The sequence below is a fragment of the Mustela nivalis genome (assembly GCF_964662115.1).
Source record: "Mustela nivalis genome assembly, chromosome: 19".
In the NCBI taxonomy this organism is placed as follows: Eukaryota; Metazoa; Chordata; class Mammalia; order Carnivora; family Mustelidae; genus Mustela; species Mustela nivalis.
In genome coordinates, this window is record NC_139038.1 from 34,759,763 (window position 1) to 34,781,298 (window position 21,536).

Consider the following 21,536-nt stretch of genomic DNA (forward strand, 5'->3'; position numbering starts at 1 on the left):
AATCCCAGCCCTGCCGCTTTCTGGCTGGGGGTAAGCTGGGGATGACAATAATAGCACTTAGTCCATCGGTTTATTATAACTGAGTATAGACAATATATGCAAAATGTTTTAGCACAGTCCTGGGATATATTAGTGCACATTTAATAAATATCAACCTTTATTATTCTTAAGCCCAGATCAATTTGACAAAGTCCAAAGAGTCTAAGGCCAGAGTGCAACATTCTGAAAACGACTCTGTGCCTAGAAAGCAAGCAAAGAGTGGATGCACTCTCTGTAAGAAAATATTACATAAGACACTTCCCCGGAATGCAGTACCACAGCCATGTGAATACAAATCACTGACGTGCAAATACTCCTCGGAAATATTTATGATCGAACTCTAGCACCAACCCAAACAGCCTTCACATAGTGAAACGAAACCATAAATTATTTCCAAGAACATTGTAATGCCAAGGGAACTCACTTAATTATCCATTATCCCAGAAATGTAGACATAATGTTAATTAAAATGAAGGGGAAAAGCCATTTCCATTTTTTATTAAGATTCATTGGGCTCTTGAAGAGCTCTTTGCCCTGAAGGCTGGGCCAGGTGATGGAGAGCTCATCTTGGGGAGGCAAAAGCAGCAACCTAGACAAGAAGAGGGGCACCTCAAGGTCAAGAAACAGCACCTCCAAAACGGAAGAAGAATTGTCTGACTCTCACTCCCTCATCTTTCTCCCACGGAAGCCTGGGTTTCCACCATTAGGAATAATTGTTCTTTCATCTGGACATTGACACATCCTTGTTCTCTCTTTTAAAGCACTCAAATTTCTGGACTTGGCAGTATGACATGTCTGCAATATTTCATCAAGCTCTAAGTGTACAGACTAGCCAACCTTTGGGTTTCATCTCTTTGTTTTCTAGAGCCCTGAAGCTACATTGAATACCAGGCTCCTGTGGTGCCTGGATGAATGGATGGATGGATGGATGGACGGACGGATGGATGGATGGATGGATGGAAGGAAGTTTGGAAAACCAACAGTCTAGTGGGTGTTGGGCAGGCCCAGTGGGCCTGGTTTCAGACCTCACCTTTGACCATACAAGGCAACTTTGTTTTTACAGCTTGTAATTGATGGGGCTCCCCGCCTTCTGAGTAATTCTTGTCTGGCTTATATTAGACCCTCCTCCGCAGTGTCCCTCCAAGCTCCATCTGCCTTCTCTCCTTCAGGAAAGACTTGGGTAGGGGCACCTAGGTGGCTTAGTCAGTTAAGCATCTGATTCTTGGTTTCGGCTCAGGTCTTGATCTCACAGTCTCAAGATTAAGCCCTGTGCCAGGCTCTGTGTTAAGCATGAAGTCTGCTTAGGATTCTCCCTCTCCCTTTGTCCATCCCCCATCCATGCTCACTCTCTTTTTCTCTCAAAAAAAAAAAAGAAGAAGGAAGGGAGGAAAAGAGAAAGAGACAGAGAGGAAGGAAGAAAGAAACGAAGAGAGACAGACCAGACCAGGATATAATGTTGGGCATGGAGAATTAATTGGGAGAAAAGAGGGCCAGGCAAGGAGAGGTTTGTTGAGAGAAGCTAGTAGAGTGGAGGATGTTATGTCCCCTCTAGTATACTCAGAAAGCCCCAGAAAAGGATGAGTTACCTTGAGCTGACTTGAGAGTGGAGACTCTACCACTCCGGGATCAAAACACATGCACTAAGACTTTGAGCACTTTAGAATTTACAAGTTCATGTGAGATTTATTTAAAGTAAAATAGGGGAAGGGGTGTTATTTTAAAAATAAATTTTAAATCCTCTGACATATAGGAAAGGCAACTGTAATGGTATCCTGAAGCCCTGAAAAAAAATAGGCACTCTTATAAATGTATATGGATAATGATTAGTGAACACACAATCAAGTCATTTGCTTGTTTGTTGATGTCTACCATGAACTAGAGTATGTTGGGGAAGCTGGAAACCTCTGTCTGTGGAAAGAGATGGAAGAAAGAGAGGAGCTGATATTTATTGTACACTATTGGACATTTGTCAAACATGTGTAGACATTATTTGTGTTTGTTTATAACACTAACTCTGTAAATATAATTTCCAAAATATCTATATCACACACCTATCAGAATGGCCAAAATCCAGAACACTGACAACATCAAACACTGAATGTGGAGCAAAAGGAACTCTCATTCATTGCTGCTGGAATGTAAAATGGCACAGCCAATTTGGAATACTATTTGGCGGTTTTTTACAAAATGAAACATACTCTCACCATGCAAACTAACCATGCTCCTTCGTATTTATCCAAAAGACTTCAAAACTTTTGTCCACACAAAAACCTGCACGTGGGGCACCTGGGTGGCTCAGTGGGTTGACCTCTGCCTTCAGCTCGGGTCATGATCTCAGGGTCCTGGGATCGAGTCCTACATCGGGCTCTCTGCTCAGCAGGGAGCCTGCTTCCTCCTCTCTCTCTCTCTGCCTGCCTCTCTGCCTACTTGTGATCTCTGTCTGTCAAATAAATAAATAAAATCTTAAAAAAAAAAAAAAAGAAACCTGCACATGGATGTTTGTAGCAGTTTTATTCATAATTGCCAAAACTTGGAAGCAACCAAGATGCCCTTCAGTAGGTAAATGGATAAACTGTGGTACCCTCAGACAATGGGATATTATTGCTAAAATGAAATGAGCTACCAACCCATGAAAAGACAGGGAGGAAACTTAAATGCATATTACTAAGAAAAAGAAGCCAGTCTGAAAAAGCTACATATTGTGTGATTCCAACTATATGACATTCTGGAAGAAAGTAAAACTATGGAGACAGTGAAGAGATCAGTGGTTGCCAGGGGTTTGGCATGAGGAGTGGACAGGTAGAGCACAAAGGATTTTTAGGGCACTGAAAATACTCTCTATGATGCTATAATGATGGACGCATGTCATTATACATTTGTCCAAACCCATAGAAAGTGCACCAACCAAGAGTGAATTCTAACGTAAACTGTGGACTTCGGGTAATTATGATCTATCAGTGTAGGTTCTCTGAGTGCAACAAATGTCCCACTATAGCAGGAAATGTCAATAGTGGAGGAGGCTGTGCAATGTGGGCACAGGAGGTGTGTGGCAAATCTCTGCACCTTCTTCTCAGTTTTTTTGTGAACCTAGAGCTCCTCTTTAAAAAAATCTATATGAAACCACAACACTTACTTACATATATAATTCTTGCTAGAGCCTTATTTGTTCTTCCTCTTGGAATTTCCAGAGCCTCCAGCTCCTCCACAGTAAAGTTTTCCCATAGGTCTTCTGTCTATATCAACCCTCCATAAATTCCCTTAGCTAGAGAACAAATACCCAGGACTTGCACATAACTCACAACCTGATTTTCTTCCAAGATCTCCTTGCTGCCTCTCTTCTATGTTAGTTTTCTGGGACTACTATAATGAAGCACCACAAATTGAAGGGCTTACACAACTGAAATGTGTTGTCTCACAGTCTGAAGACCTGAAGTCAAAGATCAAGGTATCAGTAGGGCTGATTCTTTCTGAGGGCTATAAGAGAGAATATATTCCAAGCCACTTTCCTTGGCTTATTGATGACTGTCTTCTCCTGTGTCCTCATATGGTCTTTCTACTGTATGTGCCTGTGTCCTAATTTCCCCTTCTAATAAGGACACCAGTCATATTGGATTAGGGCCTACCCCAGTGACCTCATTTTCACCTGATAACCTTCATAAAGACGCCATTTCCAAAGAAGGCCACATTCTGAGTTCAGAATTTCCAAAGAAGGTCACATTCTGAGTTAGGACTTCAACACAGGAATTTGGAAGGGACACAGTTCAACCCATAACACATTGACAAGGTGTTTCGAACTTAGAAAATGAGATTTAGAATGCAGTCCCTCAAGTCTCTTCTACCTCCTGTTGCATCAATTTAATTGACTCTGATCTTTTTATGGTAGTTTTTAGGCTCTACAACCAGGCTTTCTGCTGACATACCACTTGGGATTCTTTTATGGGGCCAAAGGCACTCCCACTCTACCCCATCTCAATCCTACTTTCTGGCTTTTCTAACTTTTCATTCCTTTGAAAATGCAAAACACTTGAGTACAATAGGTTGAAAAAAACAACAACAGAGGTGGTCAGTGTGATCTAGCTTCTCATCTGGGCATCTCATACCTATGTCCTACCGAGAGTGGCTCCATTTGGACACAATAAAAATCATTTTCTAATAAAGTACCGGGGAAGCAGCAGAGGCTACCCTGACCTCCCATTTCAATGGCGCCCATGTGGGCTGATCCCACAATCATCTGCTTCCTCCACAGCAGGCAGACTCAAATCTGCACAAGAGTAATGCACAGAAGAGCAGATTTTGGCAACGATGCAGAGTTTCAGCCAAAATAAACGCTACCACCTGGTAGCTTTCGAACAGGATCCATGCCGGTATTTCATTTGGGCTGAAAACACTAGAAAAATAGTATTTTGCATTTTGCACCTGTAGCCATGCTTCCTGTCAGCCACATATCACTTTCTAATGATGCCATGAGGTGGGTAGGAGAAAGTGTATTCTACAGGGGTCTAAACAGGGAGGGCATGTTAGATTCTCAGTCTCTAATAAGACATGGTGAGGAGGGAAAAAGCTATAGCATCCTATGAAATTTTAGCATCCATTTCTTCAGAAGCTCAGATATCTTAGCAACCCCCATTTGATGCACATTTCAGTGTTCTTTTGTTAAATCAATGGTATTGCTGCCAAATTCGTTCACTTATCTCATTACAGTTCAGCTTTGCTTATGTTCCAAAAACTAAGCATGGAGGTAAATGTTATATACCTCACACGGGTGCACACGCATTCATTAAGCATGCACACTATAGAGAAATCTGACTTAATGAAAGTTTATTTGAAGAGAATGCTTATTTAAATGCAGTCTACTCTTGCAAATGGAAATGGGTTATTTTTGGATAATTGCATAGCTGGGTGAGCTGTGCATTCACTCTGCTGGGTGGCCTGACTGTTTCTTAACCTTTCTAACTGGAACAAATATATATATTTTTTCATCTGCAGAGAGAAACTAATGGGACTTCATTAGGTCAAGAGTATGGTCATGAGGCTTAAGGACTGAGGAGAAATACAAGCAGGAATCCCCAAAGAATAATGCTGGGTGAGGGAGGAGGCGACAAGGCTGAAAGCTCTCATTTTGATACCACTGAGCATTAGGTCCAGCAAAGACGACTAATGAGGGTCTTTAAATATCTAATTACAGTAAACAGCCTTCCCCTTTCAAATAAAAAGCTTCATTTATGCCTTTTTAGGAGTCAAGAGGAAAGCCACCCTATAAATATAATGGGGAAGATATTGAGAGTGTCCCAGCAATCCCTGTTGTATACTTAGAAGGCTTGTAACAATAGCAGGAAACTGGAGATGTGTGTGAGTTTGGATGCCAAGCAGGGTGAGATGGGGACAGGTCCAGCTCAGTGTGAGATCTGTAAGGGGTTCCGGAATCCTGTACCCCATGCTCTATTCCTTTCTGTCTACAGGACCTTCATCTCCTCACCCAACTCTCCCCAGCTGATGGCCAATTCTGGAACTCAGGCATCAACTGTCATTCCCATAGCTCAGTTTCTCTTGTTACGGATTGTGGCATTCCATCTTAAATCTACCTGGACAGACTCCCCTTCCTTCTAGTGACAACACCTACAAACAGTTCCCCATCTTATCTATCCCAAATTCGGAAAAAAAAAATAATAATAACATGGGCCATAAGATGAGACGACCTGCTGTCTTGATGTTCCCCCTTTTTATCCAGAGTCTTTCCACCAACCCAACCCCTCCCACTCCAACCTGTAGTTGGAACTGAATACCCAGCTCTCCAGGGCCTCTGGAGGAAACAACCAAGGTGTGCAAGACTCTCACACAGGGTAGGAGTTGCCCAGTACCAATGATGGAGATATAAGTTTCTGCAGCTTGAAATAAACAAAAACAACCACCAGAAACAAACTGACAAACAAATAAAACCCTGCAATAAGATGATGCGAACTTGTTGTAGAGAACTCATTATCGGCAAGCCACAGCACAGACTGAATTATAAGTAGATGTTTAAAGACTAGATGAGTTTGGAGATAGTGGCTCCCTAATGAGAGATTAAATGAAATGAGTTGGGAATTGGTGGGAAGGGATAGAAAGGAGAGGACCTCTAAGACAGAAGGGGGACATAGCTTTAGTTTCTAAGACTTCCCAAAGATGTTAAGGGAAAGAGGATACCTATGGAGAGGTTGGGGGAAGAGCCCCTCCTTTGCATGCCTATGCCCACAGTTTGAGACCTGGTAGGAAGCCCAAGGGAAGAGATAGGACATACATCATGTGTAAAGTAATCTGAATTCAGTATCCTCACACCTGTACTCTTGGACTTTGGTGAAATAATAACTTCTTTGAGCTCCAATGTCTCTGTCCCTCAAGTAATGTGAATACAACTGGCTCTGTCTACTTTCATTATAACCATCACCATGTTTCTGTCACTAAAATTTACTGGAAACTCATATACACCAGTCACCGTATGCACTTTGCATACGGTAGCTCACTTAGTTCCCATACAGCCTTATGAAATAAAATCATGTTGCCCATTGACTGATGGAAAGAGTAAGGTCACTTGCCCAAGTTCACTTAGCTGCACGCGTTAGATGGATTTAAAGGGTTCTTGATGATGTGTCTTATGAATTACAAAGCATCAGCAAATGTTACAATCAAGTGTTTGTAAACATCTCTTCTAATAACTGGCAAGCCATTGCTTAGGTGGTTTTTGAGAGGCTCTTTTTGGCATAACTGAAACTTGTGGGCTTGCTACATATGTCAACTCCCCAAAAACATTCTTACCTTTGGTCACTGGAGGTCAGACCCAACTAGGGCAGGGCCAAGGGTACCTGGCAGCAAAGCATCCCTCAAACCAAAGCAACTAAATGTGGTTTCATAAAGGGCCAGGTTCAACCAAACCACCAGTTGTTTTCTAATGGGAAAAAAATTATCTTACTGCCTATGTCTTTGGGGGAAAAAAATCCCATTAAAAACTCTTGTCAAATGTGATAATTGATATGATAATTCAGTAAGGAAATGACTCTTTAGCAGGTGACTGCCATGAATGTTCTGCAAAAATGCTGAGCAACAAGGAACTTTCCCATGGAACCCAAAATTACAGGGATTGGACTTGCCCCAAGGAAGGAGGAAAGGCTTGTGTTTTCAGAATCAGTAAACAAAGCAATTCAGACTGGTGTTTGATTGTGTAGCCTCCGTACACACAGATCTCACTTTGCTGGGAGTAGGGATGCTCATTCCCAGAGTTCCAGGGACTAATGGAAAGAACAGGAAAGAAGAGCGTAAATACTGAGGAGTCTTGAATCTTCCAGGTAGCAGGCACACTTGCTCCTCAGTGAGATGTCTACTGTTCTCAAAGTCTCCATGGGTTACTGTTTTTACTGCCTTTGTGTCTGGGGTGAGGAGGTTAGTTTGTAATGCCAGAGAGTTCAGTCTAGTGAGGTAGTGGAAGCCGGCTTGGTAATACACACGTAATAGAGCAGCCAACAGCTCCCACCAAGGGGAACTCAAGGTCATTAGAACCTCCTAGCATGGAAGCTAACCTCCGTTATAGATGCTGCTGGTGTTCCAGGAGCTGTAAGAGCTTAGGGACAGTCCGTCCCCCCGGGACATGGCATTGATGGTGAGCCAGATGGTTTAGAGGTCCAAATGCAACCATCCTGCTCCACATCTTTCTGCTCTGCTACATCTCCCCATTTGCAAAAGAATCTCATATCCTTTTCACATATTCAGTCAAATATTTATGGGACATCTATATGTACCTGTCCCAGTTCTTTTTTTTTTTTTTAAATATTTTTAAATTTATTTGACAGACAGAGATCACAAGTAGGCAGAGAGGCAGGTAGAGAGAGAGGAGGAAGCAGGCTCCCCACGGAGCAGAAAGCCCAATGTGGGGCTCGATCTCTGCTAGGGGAGATAGACAGTGAACAGATGAATAAAGAAATAATATTGGGGGGAAGACAAATCCAGGAAAGCTAACAGAAGGATGTGCTATCTCAGACAGCAAGCTCAAAAGAAAGTTCTTTGCAGCACACAAGCAAAGACCTGAATAAAAGAAAGTGAAGACCTCTGTGAATCCTGGGTCTTAGGTGCAACCAAGTTATGGTGGTCTTGGTACCACTGGGCGATCAGCAGGTGGTATGACCTGCTGATGGTCAGACATAAATCACTTTTCAAACCCAAGTTTTAAAAATATTCCCTTGGAGTAAGTGCTCTCAGATTTGTGCTGACTTCAGGAGGCAAGCAGACTGCCTTGGCAGCAATTTTTAAAAATAAAATGAAAAGCAATTATGTTCCATCACAGCAATTTACTCACTGAAAATCTGGGGAGAAAAAAGGTAAATACATCCCCTTCACCCCCAAAGGCCTCCTGGGCCAGGGGCTTTCCTCATGGCCAGAGCTGGCTCTCTCCCCCTCTGGGATGCGGGCCCAGGCTGTCTTCACAGCTCCAGGGAAGGCGTACTCTCTGATTTCCTGGTACCAACAGAGTAGCTGGGAGTGAGTCACCCCCAAGCACAGCCAATTCGAGCAACGAACAGCAAAGACAAAGGAGAGCATTTGTATGTGTTTCCCAGACATGACACATTCTAAGGAGGCTGCAGCCAAATCAAGCCTCCTGAGGTCTCACAGTGTTGATATGCAGTCAAAAAGCTTAAAATGACACCAGAGGAGAGGAAAGACTGCCCAAATCGTGCTGCACTTTCAACCCAGCCAGACGCCCTGCGTTTCCTGACTAGCGCGTTTGTGCTCTACTTTCTTATCTTGGTTTCCAACCACCCACCCCCATCCTCACGAGTCCCTCTATTTTAACATTAAGTTTTTAAAAAATATGTGCAAATAGTACATGCTCAGAATATACAAAAAAGCAAAAAGGAGGAAATAAAAAACATTCACAGTGTCACACCATTCAGCAATAACCGCTTTTCACGTTCTGCTGTGTATCCCTCAAGAGTTTTTCTTTCCCATCTTATTTATGGATACATATTTTTAAACAAGCATAGCCATACGATGTGTCATTTAACAGAATTTTCTCACTCGAGGAATCAGAAATACCTTCCCAGGCCCATGTAAATGATAGAGTTATCCAAATGTGTTTACCAAATCAGATTTAATGGCTGCAGAGGATTCCATTTTACGGGCAGACCATCATTTATTTGATTTTTCCTGTTATTAGAATTTTCATCATTATAAACAATGCTGCGACAAGCATCACTCACTTCTTAATTTAACAACTATTTATAGAGTACCTTCTGTGGCTAAGTTTGAGAGCACATCCTTAATTACTCCTTGAGGATAAATTTCTTGAGGTGAAATTGCCGGGTCCAAACATAGGCTTGCATTTAAGGCATCTGAAAGAAGCATATTTGTCTTGCCCAATCGCTCCCTGAAAGGTTATTCTAAGTTGTATTCCTACCAGTCCGGTATGAGTGAGTCTGGCCCCCAAAATCTTTGACAGCATCAACTTCTCATTCTCTTTCTTACATATATATATTTGGGGAGAGGGGGGATGATTTTGTAAGAAAAAAGTAATGTCTGTTTCACTCCTCAGTCCTTTGTTGCTACCCAGACTGAACATTTTTCCACGTGGACTGGCCATTTAGATTTCCCTTCCTGTGAATTGCTTATTCATAGCTTCCACGGTATGTCTTAATTAAGTCTAGCATGAAGAGGAAAGAACGGAGAAAATTAATAATTATTGAGTGCTTGTTATCTACCAGACAGTGCATACTGTTGGCTTTGTGGGGAAACACTTATCATTATAACTGGTCTATCATTATCCCCATTTTATAGGTGATAGTGTTATAGCTTGGAGAGTTTACCTGCTCAAGAATGCATGGTAGAGAGCAGAAGCAAAATTCAAACTCTGCTTTGAATTTTGTTCCCATCACTGCCTTCTGGGGGATGAGGGTGGGGGCTTTAAAACTTTGATTCTGAGGTTAAATGTTAGGAGGATCCATGTAAGGGCCAGAACTGAGAAGCTTTGGTCCTTACTGTGGGGTCTTGCCCCAGCACCAAGTCAATTGTTGACATTCAGAGGCTTCCTCAGAGAACCTGCCATCTCACATTTTTAAAAAGATTTTATTTGTTTATTTGAGAGAGAGAGAAAGAAAGATCAAGTGGGGGGCAGAGGTAAGGGAGAGGGAGAAGCAGACTCCCCGCTGAGCAGAGAGCCCAATATAGGGCTTGATCCCAGGGCCCCAAGATCATGAGGTGAGCCGAAGGCGGACACTAAACTGATTGAGCCACCCAGCACCTCTCATCATACATTAAAAAAAAAAAAAATTCATTTTATCTCAGGAGCCTATAGGGATATGTTCCACAGAAAAGACTCAAAAGGGGCACCCAGGTGGTTCAGTTAAGCAATTGCCTTCAGCTCAGGACATGATTCCAGGGTCCTGGGTTCAAGCCCCACATCAGGCTCCCTGCTCCTCCTGCTTGTGTTCTCTCCTTCTTGATCTGTCAAACAAACAAATAAATAATCTCTTAGAGAAAAAAGAAATACTTGGAAATAATAATTACCAAATGGCAGGGCTAGATCTTTCCCATCATGGCTGTGTGGCTAAGGAACCATTTCATAAATTAAGGCACATTCTGCAGGCAATCACAGCTTCTGGATTCTGATACACTCTTTAGAAGTAGCTTTTTTTTTTTTTTTTTTTAAAGAATTTATTTATTTATTTGACAGAGAGAGATCACAAGTAGGCAGAGAGGCAGGCAGAATGAGAGGAGGAAGCAGGCTCCCCGCTGAGCAGAGAGCCTGATGCAGGGCTCGATTCCAGGACCCCGAGATCATGACCTGAGCTGAAGACAGAGGCTTAACCCACTGAGCCACCCAGGCGCCCCCAGAGGTAGCTTTAATATGTTCAAATGTGCATGACTGTATCACAAAATAAACAGCAGTGTGAAGTGTTTCCTAATCCCACCTTCTACTTAAGCCTTTTCCGCTTCTCATTAGAAGACTCATCCTTCATCTTTTCTCTGATCTAAGTCCTACATGTTGTTCACCATCTACCCCACCAGGTCCTTTTAGCCCCCGGCATCCTTCACGAGCTGCCATCATATCAGTGACCACACTGCACAGTTTGTCAGCTTGCTTTTCACTAAGGTAAAATTCATATAATATAAAATTAACCACTTGAAAATGAACAATTCGATGCCTTTCAGTACATTCACAATGCTGTGGAAACTACCACTTCTATCTAGTTCCAAAATATTTTTATCACCTTGAAGATACCCTGTCCCCATTAAGTGCTCAGTTCCCATTCCTCCCTCTCCCCAGGCCCCAGCGAGCACCAATCTAATTTCTATCTCTATGGTTTTATCTACTCTGAATATTTCACATAAATAGAATCATATATGTGGGCTTTTTAAACCTGGCTTCTTTCACTTGGCATGCTTTTTTTATTTTTTGAAGATTTTATTTATTTATTTATTTGACAGAGAGAGATCACAGGTAGGCAGAGAGGCAGGCAGAGGGAGAGGGAGGAGCAGGCTCCCTGCTGAGTGGAGAGCCTGATGTGGGGCTCCATCCTAGGACCCTGGGATCATGGCCCGAGCCAAAGGCAGAGGCTTTAACCCACTGAGCCACCCAGGTGCCCCTAGCATGCTTGTTTTTAAATTAATTTTAAAAATTTTTTATAGACATATAATTTATTTTTATCCCCGAGGGTACAGGTCTGTGAATCACCAGGTTTACACATTTCACAGAATTCACCATAGCACATACCTTCCCCAATGTCCAGCTTTTTTTTAAAAGTTCATTTATGTTCTAACATGTATGCGTACCCCATACCTTTTTTATGGCTGAATAATATTCCAATCTATGGGCAGATCACAATTTCAATATCCATTCATCCGTTGATGGAGATTTGGGTTGCTTTCATCATTTATTGTTATTATTTATTGTTATTGTCATCATATTATTGTTCATCATGTTATTGTAAATAATGTTTCTACAAACATGTGAGGACATTTGTTAGGATACCTTTTCCAATTCCTTAAGAGTGAATTCCTAGGTGTTTGTTTCTACTTTCTGGCTTATTAGACTGTAAGATACTTCAGGGCAGAGGTTTCATCTTGTTTACCAATTTACTTCTAGAGCATAAGGCAGCCTGCTGTCCTGGTTTGCCTGAAAAACTGTGTGGTTCCCTGGAACATGGGATTCTCAGTGATCAAACTGTGAAAGCCCCAGGCAAACTGGGACGAGTCAGTCACTCTACTAAGGCCCAGTATGTTATGTGACGTGGAACTACGACTCAGTAAATATTTGTTAGATAAAAAAAAATTTTGCATTTACTTGACATTTACTCAATCATGACATGTCTCAGCATACTGAGACTCTAAAAGATTTGTTTTAACCCAATAAAGCATTTATAGCAATCTATAAAATTAAAGAAACCTACACTTACAGTGCACTTGAAGCATACACAGAAGGGAGCATGGAAGTTTCAAACAGGGAAACTACAGGCTGTTGCAGCATTAAGCCTATTTGATGAAGATGCCCAAGAAGTATCAAAGGCTTCCCTGTCTTGGGGAGAGAGAACTGCCTTATGTGTCAAGAAGAGGAAGGAATATCGCTCCCTTTTACTGAATGAGATGAGGAAGATCAGAAAAACACCAATAGCAGAGAGTGGCAACTGCTAGTCCTTTCCTGTGGGAAACTGAAGAGCATTCAGACACGGATGAAAATTAGTATGAGACCTTTGGTTTTACCCAAATAGAGATCCAGCAGATGCTTGGCCTTGGAAGTAAAAGAACCTCCTCTATTCTGGGCCATTAAGAACTGCAATGAGAGGGGCGCCTGGGTGGCTCAGTGGGTTAAAGCCTCTGCCTTTGGCTCAGGTCATGATCTCAGGGTCCTGGGATCGAGCCCTGCATCGGCCTCTCTGCTCAGCGGGAAGCCTGGTTCTACCTCTCTCTCTGCCTGCCTCTCTGCCTACTTGTGATCTCTATCTGTCAAATGAATAAATAAAATCTTTAAAAAAAAAAAAAAAAGAACTGCAATGAGATACCACCTCATACCTGCTAGAATATAGACAGACATAGATATAGATATAGATATAGATATAGAATATAGACAGACATAGGTATAGATATATAGATATAGATATAGATACAGATATAGATAGATAACAGCTATAAATGAGAATGTGGAGAAATGTTGCACATCACTGATGGGAATATCAATTGGTGTGATCTCTATGAAAAATAGTATAGGAATCCCTCAAAAAATTGTTTTTTAAGATTTTATTTATTTATTTGACAGAGAGAGATCACAAGTAGGCAGAGAGGTAGACAGAGAGAGAAGAGGAAGCAGGCTCCCCACGGAGCAGAAAGCCCAATGTGGGGCTCGATCTCAGGACCCTGAGCTCATGACCCGATTTGAAAGCAGAAGCTTTAACCCACTGAGCTATCCAGGTGCCCCTTGGGGTCCCTCAAAAATTAAAAAATAGAATTACCATATGATTAAGCAATCCCTCTTCTGGGTATATATATCAGGATCTCAAAGAGATACCACACACCCATGTTCACTGTAGCATGATTCCTAATAGCCAAGATATGGAATCCACCTAAGTGCCCATGAACAGATGAATAAAGAATATCTGTTATGTATACAAAGGAGTATTATCCAGCCTTGGTGGGGGGGGGTAATCTTGAAATTTGTGGCAACATGGATGAACCTAGAGGACATCATGCTAAGTGAAATAAGCTGATCACAGAAGGACAAATACTGCATGATCCCACTTATATGAAAAATCTAAAAGAAACTAATAGAAGCAGAGAGTGGAATGGTGGTCGCCAAGGACTGGGGGAGGGCGGAACTGGGAAGTATTACTCAAAAGGTATAAAGTTTCAGTTACACAGGATGAATAAGTCCTAGAGAGCTACTGCATAGTATAGAGCCTACAGTTAACAATATCAAATTATATATTTATATATTTGCTGAGAGTGTATCTTACATTGTATTCTTATTACTAAAATGATAACTATATAAAAGGGGGCAGGAGGAGTCTTTTGCTGGTGATGGAAATGCTCATGGCACAGACTGTGGTGCTGGTTTCATAGATGTGTATTTATCTCCAAACTCATCAAGTTATAGATTAAATATACATGACTTTCTATACATCAACCATAATTCAATGAAGTAGTTTAAAATTTTTTAATAATATTTTTAAAAGAAGGGAAATGAGAAGAGCTATAAATTCTTGACAAGACTTTGAACTTGAGTGACTGCAGGAGAGACTGTGAGTTTGTGTCTTTGAACATCCCAAAGAACTTGATGGCATTTCAGCAAATGTGTAAGATGTGGCTAGAGGGACGCAAAGTCAAGATCAAGGATTACACAGGACCATGAGAGACATGGAGGAGGAGCCATAAAGGAAGTAAGAACATCAGGACAGAGATGTACCTAAGGACTTCACCAATCCCCACTGTGGACACATGTTATTTGTACTTGGAGTTGGTCTCATATTTCCATCAACTTTCCTACAGGCTGCACACAGACTTCATGCCATTATGCAGGTTCAGACATTCTAAACTCATCCTTGTTCTCACTTGTAGGAAGTCAGGTTAAGGAACCCCAATGATACAGCTAAAAAGAAATATCAGGGTAAAGCAAAGAAAGAAAAAATTACATATATAGGATATATCCTACATACACAGCCCTGACGGTACCCAGATATGTGTATAAGAAACAGCGTATGTGTACTTTCAGTCCTTATAGCATTTCAGAAAGATACAACTTCTTAGTTTCCCCATTTTATGAACATGGAAATGGAGGTTCAATAAGCTAAAGGAATTTGCTCAAAGTCATGAGATGGTAAATGGGGGAGCTAAGATTTAACTCTGCTCTTTTCATTGTATCTCTCATGTCCAACTCATTCTTCCTTTCTGGATGAGCCTAAACAGGGAGGTGGAGTCAAAGTTCACTTTCGCTGGAGGGTCAGCAGTCCTTTTTCCCACACTGGGATGTTAAATGAGCCATACTCTTTTCTGACAGACCACACATTGCTTAGATGTACATTCATAACCTTTCTCTACCATGTCCAAAAAGTGAAGGTCCTTGGTTAGATTAGGATGTCAAATTTATCATTCCCTGTCTCTTCTGACATCCAACACCTTGTACTTGCAACACATCATTTCTTTATTAGTGATCAGCAGAACTGTGCTCACAGAAGCTTTCCTATTCTGGGTCTTAATTTTGTACATTTCCAGTTTCCATGGAGACACTACATTCTTGCATTCTAAGAGTGTCACTGTAAAACAATGTGAAAACAAAGCAACTTCATAGAAATGGCTCACTCTGGACATCACCAGGCAACACTCTCATCAAAGGCATAGGACCACTGTGCTGTATTTTGGGGTTAATTGCTGAGGCCAAGCTCCCTTCTTTCTCCCCCAATCTAAGAGATGCTTTTCATGCCCATCCTGGGGACCAAGTTCACAGTTATGAGAGCATCTCCAGGTCTCCCTGCTTCAATTATTGCACCACTGTTATAATAAAGTCGAGAGGTAACTATGGCAACATTATTCCAAGGATAAATACCACAATATCGCCTTCAACTTTTTCCCCCCACAAACAAATGAAAAATCAAGAACATGTAGGATTAATAGCATCACTTGTTAAAAAGCCAATGGACAACAGAGTTCAGAAAAGCTTTAATTAGTGGAGTCTTTCCTGGCTCAGTTTAACACTTGCTCTATGCCTCCCACAGAGAAAGCACATGTGGGCGGTCAGCCTCGGAATTCAGTATCACCAAACCTGGACATCATGAGGCATCCGAACCTGGGTTTCTGGAAGTTCACAAGGTGTCCTGAGTCTGCCTGCGCTAGTAGATCAGTGTTGTAGGCAGGGGTAAGGGCTTCCACCCTGAAGTAGAGAATGGCATGGTGTGTCAGCTTCAGCTGTAGTGGTGTTGGCCAGAGCACAGAGAAGAAGAGCTCACCATCAGAGCTTCCATGGCTTAAGACCTAACAGTAGTCTAACAGAGTGGTTAAAAATATAGACTTAAAATCAGACCAATGACTTGAGCTGAAGACTCTGCTCTTCTACTTATTAGCTCTTTGACCTTAAACAAGTTACTTAACCTCTCTACACCTCAGTTCCCTCATCTGGAAAGTGAGAATGATAGCCAACCTCATAGTATCATTGTAAGGATTAGGAATGACATGTGTGGCAATCTATCCAACAAAACCCTGTTTATTCTCAGGTCACATCTATATTACATTTCCCAGCTTCCTGTGACTGAGTTATGACCAGTGAAATATGAGTTGCAATTATGTGTTCTTCTTGGCTACCCCATTAAGAAATTCCTACCTATACTCCTCCTTACTCCACCCCACCCCCTTGTTGGCAGAAAGCTACTTAGTGCTGATGGCAGATTCTCAATCAACTGGGTCCTAGTTTTGTGTCTTAATCTACTTGAATAATTGCATGGAACAGAGCTCCCCAATCTTTTATCAACTAGGATCACCTGAATTAAATCATTACTCATAAAGAAATTTCTATGGTGCTCACACAGGGACTTACATACTTTATCATTTAACATGACCCTTCATTGTACAAATGGAACATGCTTAGCTCAGTTCTTGACATGCAATGAACACTCTGTACCTGCTAGGTGTATTAGTGAAAAGAAGCCACTTTTTCTGCATAGCTGGCCAATCTGCCAAGAACCCTGGCAAGTTATATCTCCATGACTTCATGGAGTCTATTTGATTCATAGAGTTAGGTATAAGCTTTTCTGCTGCCATAAGTAATGAAGTACAAATTGAGGAAATTAGTTATCAATTAGTCATTCGATGGTTGGGAAGGCAGGCGGCAGGCATAAATGGTGCCAGATTAGTTAAGCCATGATAAATTTTATTGCTCTACAAGGATTGGGTCTTTATCCATTACTTCTCAAATTTATCTTTATTATTGGCCCCAGGACATGAGACAGGGCCTGGATGTGGAAAGAGGTAAGAGACTAGCCAGGGCATTTAGGAGATATAACAAACTCCACAGCAAAGATGGTCCCCAATGAAGCTGTTTATGGGCCACTGCAAGGGGAAAAGGCATCAGGAAAGCCATGGCTAATCTTTCCTTACTGCCCTCTCTGTAGGGGTTTCCAGTTTTCCTAGAGAAGTCCAACCGCTTACACTCCCTTTCCTTATAATTATCATACCATACTATAATCCCATGGCATTTTGCAGGTCACTCCACCACAGGAGGTATGAAGGGATTTTTCTGTTCATGCGAAAGATGTAAAAACTTGGGTCACAGAAATTAAATAACAACTAATAAAGGAAAGGGCTTGAACCCTTCTGGTCTCCAAGCCCCTGTGACCATCTATGTCTTTGTACTCCTCCTGATGCCTAGCATAGAATTCCCAAATTATTTCACAGCTTAATATTCCCGAATTATTTCATAGCATAATTTCATTATGCTTAATATCCAAATTTTCACCATGATCTCAGAGGCCCTCCAAGGTCTGGTACCTGCATGCTCTCTATCTTCATTTCCTGTCCTTCTCCTCTCCTCATCATGTCTTCTAGCTATGAATTGGACTTAAGTAGCTAAAATTAATTCCTGGAGGCAATGGACTTTTATGGTCAAGTCAGGCCCTTTAGGTCATAAGTAAAGTTTCAGGAAAAGCCAGGGCTTAGGCTACAATAATACCTAACGATATCAGTGACCCATTCAATGGGATCAGGCTGGACCAAAGCAACAAGCTTCTAATTGAAACCCTCCCACAGGAAGTCCAGGTGGCTCAGTTGATCAAGTGTGTGCCTTCAGCTCAGGTCATGATCTCAGAGGATCGAGTCCCGCATCGGGCTCCCTGTTCAGTGGGAAGTCTGCTTCTCCCTCTCCCTCTGCCCACCCCTCTTTGTGCTCTGTCTCCCTCTCTCTGTCTCAAATAAATAAATAAAATCTTTAAAAAAATAAAAAAAGAAGAAGAAGAAGAAGAAAGAAAGAAAAACTCTCCCAGTCTTGGCTCCAATCTAATCCTCACTTAAAACACTCTCTTCCTTTATTAATTTCATTTTACTTTTTATTTATTTTTAGAGAGCGAATGAGAGAGCCATGGGGAGGGTGGGGGGCAGAAGGAAAGAGAGACTCTTAAGCAGGCTCCACGCTCAGCATCGAACATGCTCGATCTCACAACCCTGAGATCATGACCTGAGCTGAAACCAAGAATCAGCAGCTCAACCAACTGAGCCACTCATGTAACTCCAGACTCCGCTACTTTATGATAGCTAATACACACTGGCACTTACTAGGTACAAGGAATAATACTGAGAGTGTTACATATATTAACACATTTAGTAAGAACTTAAGATGTAAGTTACCATTATTATCCTCATTTTCCTGATGAGGCTTAAAGAGGTTAAGTACTTTGTGTATAGAGGACCCTAGATTCAAAACCAAGTATTCTTGCTTTTAGCTACCATAGTATGCCACCTCCAGCAAAATAGTTTTATGGGCAAGGTTACCCTGAAAACCCATGGTTTCCTATAAAGTGTAGTACATGTGGTTTTGCATTATTAACACTTACACATTAACTCACTCACTAAAACCACCAAGCTAGATTAGAAAAAGAATTAAAAAGAAAGGCTCCATGCTGATATGAGGTAATTATCATATACCTACAGATTAATGGGTAATGAATAGAGAATCCCATATTCTTTCTGCTTTCTTACAGGGTTCAGGTCTTTGATTTCCTATTAAGACTCTATGACCTCAATACAGTTCTCTACTTATTTATGGATACGAAAATTAAATGAGATTGAATGATATAATGGAGTGGTACCTTATATGGAGAGTAGCAGTAGTGTGCTAGTAAATGCTTAATAACCAGATCTCAGGGTGGTAGGTGGAGGAAACCACTGGTCTGTAGCATTTTCTAGTTTCCATGGTTTAAATATTCCCATTATGGCCAATTTCAAGTTGCTGATATGACATAACTAACTGGCAGATTTCCTTTTTTAACCATCAGCACTTACCAGCCAGGACAAGTTGGTTTGAGCATACCATTAGGGGGTAGGTCCTATAGACAGCTCTGCAAAGAGAAGCAATTCCAATGTATATACTCTCTGCCATATGGAAATAGAATTGTAAGTCTTTTCTCAAATGAAAAATGCAGCCTAAATTCTATGCCTTTATATTCTAAATTTTTTTGAGACTAAATAGTAAAACAAGTAGTGTACAAAGTATAGAATTTGTAGACAACTTACAGCAATGAACACTTTTTTCTCTTTAATGCTCTACATAATGGTATTAAAATCTTTACCTCTAGATTTTTAATAAGCACATTATGAAGACTGAGCTATGCCCAAAAGAGCCACTACTAAAGTGTAGTGTGTGAACACACACACATACACATACATACACACACATACAAAGGGATTTGCACTCTTTTTTGAAAACTGTTCTCTGCAAGTTTTTCTTTCTTGTTAATTTCTTTTCATTTACTCTGAAATACAATATACATCTCAAAGTTGTATGGACCCAAAGTAGAGTGTGTCTGGAGTTCTTTAACCAAACTTCTCTCAGTTGCCCAGCAGTTTCGTGAAATCCATATCACCGTTCCTCTCTAGTGTAACAGACATAATCCCAAGAGTTGGAATTCCAAGAGGGAGAGCCTTTTCTGAAACCTTTGTAAAATGCCTGCTCATCCTTTATTTCAGGGGCCATTCTCTGTGAATGGAGAAAAGAAGGATTCTGTAGCCCATGAAGCGCTGGAAAGCACAGTGCCATAATTATGAGAGTCCAATAGCTCGGTGAGTGGTGAAAATGGGAGCCACTCAAATGGTTTTAACATTCTAATGTTTGGGATCCAAGATAAACCTTGTTAATTTTGAGTCAATGTCATTTTTTCTTTCCTCCTTTAGAACAGTTGATATTATACAGATATGCTACTTTTCACTTCCTCTGGACCACAACCTACACCAAATGTTCTTCACTTTCAGTGCAGTCCTAGGATGGGCAAGTCTTTATGCTACTCTATATCTGTGTGACTTCTGGTAAATGTCTTGCCCTCTCTGACCCTACCTGGATTGAGAACATTAGGCTCCACCTTCCCCCTGTGGCTTCTATCCCCTCTAAGGCCAAGGACAACTAAGTGTATCTATTTGTTTTCAAGCAGAAGTCTATGTTGGACAGATTAACTTCTTTATTCAGTGGAGAGGGAATCTGCCCACTGGCTTCACAGAGGTGTCAAATGACATAATGGATGTGAATACTCTATAGGGAAAAAAGAAAGATAAGAGCTTCACAAATGTAAGGCATTATTAATGTTAATTACTTGCCAATGATATGCATAATGCCCAGAATCAGTGAATTTTAGAGCTGGGAAGAAACTTTATAATCACCCAGTCTAATCCATCATTTCTCTAACACAGCCTAAATATTACAGCCTGCAGAGAGCTCCTTAAACTGTCTGGGTCAAAGCAGTTTAAAGAGCAAAGAGTAAGTGAGAATCCTTCACATCCAGGTCACCTAACCCCAGGAAAAATGACCACCATTTTCTGAGGCTGATCTGGGTGACAAAAACCTTGTATTTCATTTTACCTCAGGTCTGTGTGAGCTGATAAATGGCTCTTCCTTTCCCACAAGCCATAAAGTCCCAAATTATGTATTGCTTGCCAATTCCTGCAGTGTAAATACTCCACCATGGCCAATTTCCTATATCGATATGAAGCCACTGAATGTGAAGTTGTGAAGAGACTTATACAACTGGGTGCTGCGGTCCGGTATCGTTCTGGCAGCCCAAACAGCCAGCGCAGCCTAGGATGAATTTATAACTACTGAGTGTCTGACCTCAAGAGATTCCACGAGCCACTGCTGAGACAGACTTGTGAACAGGTAACTAAAACACAAGGTGAGAGTAATAGTAGAGAAAGTGGGTTCAAGGTACTGTGGGCCTCCAGAGGACAGAAAAAGTAATTGAAGAGCAACTACAAAAAGAAAATGCCCTTTGAGACAGGGTTTAAAGAAGTGTAGGAGCACACTAGGTGAGCAAGGTGCCAGGTAACAGGAAAGAACACAGAGAGAGAGAGCATGACACAAGCAAAGGCAAATAAAGAGTACAAATGATTGTTTTCAGGGCATAGTCATCAGTTACATGTGGTTGAAATTCTTATACTAAACCAGCTCCCAGCCCAGAAGTTGGTGGCAAGATGAAGGGGCCCTCTAGAAATCTCTCTTGCATAAGATATGCCCTTTCCACTGAAGGGGTTATAAACACTATGCACTGACAGAAAAACAATGCAATCTACACATAAGATTTTAAATTTTCTAGTAGCTACATTAAAGCAAGCAAAAAAAAAGGGGGGGAATTATTTTTAGAAATAGGTTTTGTTTACCCCACTATGTAAAAAATATTATCATTTTAACATGTGGCACTAGCCATGTTTCAAGGGCTGGAAGGACATGTGGCTAATGTCTCCTGTAGTGTATGCTACAGTACCAAGGTGGTCTGATCTTCTGAAAAATGCAAATGGAGTCC